The following is a 3,858-nucleotide window of genomic DNA, read 5'->3' as shown; positions in this document are numbered from 1 at the left end:
TTCTATTTCAATTTTAAGAACATTTTCCGGAGCAAAATTATCATAAGATGGACGAATAAATTACGAAATTATCATGTCGTGGAATGGGAGAGCGAATGAACATAGCCAATTGGCGAGAAATTCATCATCCATTATTTGCAAATATACAGGCGAACGAAATGACTTTTTAATTTTCTACCACGGGCAAAGCCGTGCGGGTACCACTAGTAATAAATAAATAAATAAAGAACATGGAGCAAGGAAAATTTTCATTTTCAAAACGTTCATTTTTTAATTAATTTTTTACATGTCCGGTTTTTTAAACAAGACGTGATCTTTATGACGTCACAAGTGATGCACTTTGGCACGCCATTCCACTGGCGTGCTGAATTCTTACGCTTGCTGTCTACCGCGTTTCCACGATATGATAATCAAGAACCGAATTAAATATTGCGCTCTGCGCTAATGGCATTTCATCACTAGTGATGTCATGTGCAGAATCGCGAAAAATGAAATTGAATGTTCGCTCCGATTAAAATAATTTTTAAAAATTATTAAACTTTGTCAAATTATTTAAAAAATGGTCAAATCCCATGTTTTTAAGCATGCTCTTTCAGAAAAAAAATACCTTTAAAATTTCGGAAACGTCCCCCTTATCACCATTCGGCCAAACTTGGAGTTCTATTCGGTAATTGAGGATTTCCGTCTTTCCAAAAAGTTAAGTTAGGGCTGCTCCTGGTGGCGCCCTGGGCATAGAGCATTCCCCTCTGTCATTAGTAGCATGAATTGTAACAAAAAGTGTTTGAAAAAAAAAAAGAAAAAAAAACTTATTGGTGCGCAATATTTACTCCGTTTGTACAAACTGCAATGTAATTTGAATGCAATATTTTAAGAAAATTTTAGCGCAAATATAATAAATCTTTAATTTCAACCAGAAATAACAGAGAAATTAAAGTAAAACAAACAAGAAAACATTTCAACAAATATTTCATTTTTAGTAATTTTATATTTGAAACCTAATAAATGCAAATTCTTTAAGGACTATGTAACATTGAAAAGAAATAGTGGCTCTAAACGTCGGGACCCCCGGGGCCTGGGTCCAGTTGGCCCATGAATAAATCAGGGGTTGTCCATACATAAAATTTTAACATCAATGAAATCTGTTCAAGTACGTGGAAAATTAATAAAAAGTACGAAAAGTAGAAACGTTTTTTACGATAAAAATAACAATATTATTAAGAAGATATTAAAAACTAAATGCAAGGAAGTTAGGTGTAATATGTAAGGTGCTGTTAGCTAAGACTAAGAAGTTGTGAAAGAGAGAACATTCTAAGAACTCTGCACCAATTAATCGACCATAATCGGCCAGTTTACCAGTATTTATATTCGGTCAAATTTTCGGCGGAAAAAAGTCTCCCAAATTAAATTTTTTTTTTTCAAATACATCCTCAACAAGAAACTGTGATGAATACATTTAGTATTGATAAATAAATTTAATTTTCTGCAAACATTACTATAACATGTAGTATCAGGAACGGTATTTCAGCATTTCATTTGGGGGGTTGACTTTCTTAAATATAAGTTACCTCAGCATGGTACAAAACACACTCTGACTAACAAGAGGAGGTCATAAAACGGGTCAAATATTAACAAAAAATAATGTTTAAAAACATGATAACTCATAAAATGAGTTAAAATTTATGACAAAATTTTAATTTGTTTTATGTGAAACTCCTTGATACTACAGTTTTTACCTTTTAGTGAATTTTTAATGCATGCTTTTCGGAATTCAGAAGAACAGGAAATCATGCACTAATCCATCAATGCCCATGGTAATGCTCTTTTGCCAGTACAGCTAAAGATAAAAATTTTTTGACCCATGGTGCTTCAAAAATAATTCTCTAACCTCCTGAGACACAAAAACGATCTTGCTCAACTAGCTGAACTGGTTGGAATAATTAAAAATTTAATTGAGGTAACAAAGTTATGCATAAAAATACACTTTTCAGATCTTGCTCTTCAAAATCACCCAGGCAACTTTAAAAATTGCGAGGGGCTTCATTTTTCATCATTGAATAATCTAGTCTCTGTCTGCAAAACAATGCTTCCTGACTCATTGAAATATTTCATTTTTTGTTTTCAATATCCAATCCAGATAATATAAAGCAAACAATACAGAAAATATTCATTAAATCTTGAGTTAATTTCATTAAAAACTGAATCTATTAGTTTATACAAAATATTAAATCAATGTTTGATTTTTCATCATCATGTAGATATCTGTCACATATTCTAAATTGATTTTTTTTTTAAATAGATGCAGAGTAACATTTTTTTTTTTTTTTTGAAAAGTTGCATGCTTGGTTGAAACAAACATCTAAGTCAAAATCGTTATCAGTTTCAACTGTAGACTGAACTGAAGCTTGAGTAGTCTAAAACTAAAGGTAACGGATTAAAGATGTTTTGATAAAGTAAAGCATTGTTCAAAAACTTTCCACGGTATAAACAAATTAAATAAAATTTAAACGAAGCAATTCATGTTAGAGGGCACCAGCTTTCTCACCATTGAGAGAATCGTTATGCAATAATTCTGCCAGGCGTCAAATCACTGCTTTGAAAATATCGAGAAATGCTTTATGCTTTTAACTATTGAAGACCATCTTGTGTCACCCCTAGTCATAGTTAAAGAACCCCAGAAAAGGAATTTGTTGATGTGCGATATTTTTTTTTTTTTTTTCAAAAATAGCATGTATTTTTAAGAAGTTTCTGTGAAAGAATGCTATGCGTTGAGTAGCTGGAATGTTTCTACTCGGAGAAAGTAAAACACACTCAATAACTAAACATATACTTAAAATATGAGCGTAACAATCAATGTGAAGTCCCAAGGAATTTTCTTTTGAAAATCATGCATACCACTTCCTGCACGGGCCTCTCATACTTCATATGCCATCGTTCCAGATCCAGGCCCGGATCTGCGTTCCCATAGATCCCGCAGTGAGGGGGTGGGGTACGTCCTTAAGGGGTCCAACGGTCCAAAAAATTTGAAAAAGAAAAAAAAACTAGCACTAAGGATTATTAACGTTGCAAATACAGTGAAACCTGTGTATAACGATACTGTCTATAACGATAACCTGTCTATAACAATATTTTTTTTTTTTTTGGCCCCAGCAAAATGTCAGCATGAATAATCAAACTGTCTATAATGATAACCTGTCTGTTACGATATTTTTTAAGGTCTCAACAGTATCGTTGTAGACAGGTTTTACTGTACACACTGCTGGCCATTGGGGAGGGGCGCTACAGATTTTGTTGCAGAGGGCTCGAAATTTGTAAATCCGGATCTGATCGTTACGCTGGACACACAAAATGAAGAATCTAGAGTATATGTAGGAAAATCACTTCTTTAGTTAAAACTCACCATGGTTCCACGTCAGTTTTTCTGTGCTGAAAAGGCTAGAAAGAGCTCCATGAATTAACGGAAAACACTTGCTCGTGATGCCTGGAAATGTGTTGAGTTTCATTAACTATTACTGAGAACGAGAGAGATGTTTTTTAATGAACGTTGATTTGCGATTTACAAAAATTGAATTAACTCATTTTTTATCCTTCTGCTCAAAAAATTTGGGGGTGCGACCCCCTCTCTTCCCCTATTTGCTGCCCCTGTGTAGTATGAAAGTGTATAGAGTAAAAATCTAGGTTAGAAAGTGCATAAAACTGACTGAAATACTAAAGAATAATAATCCTTGTAGACTGCACATGCCACTATTATATATAATTAAACTCCAGGAATTTTAAAGGAAATTGGATGAAAATTTCAATTTGTTTCGGAAAAAATAGGAAAGTTGAGAAAAAAAAAGTCGTCCCTCAGAAATGAACTAT

This window comes from Uloborus diversus, chromosome 7 (assembly GCF_026930045.1).
Source record: "Uloborus diversus isolate 005 chromosome 7, Udiv.v.3.1, whole genome shotgun sequence".
Classification (NCBI taxonomy): domain Eukaryota; kingdom Metazoa; phylum Arthropoda; class Arachnida; order Araneae; family Uloboridae; genus Uloborus; species Uloborus diversus.
This window is presented reverse-complemented; position numbering follows the sequence as displayed.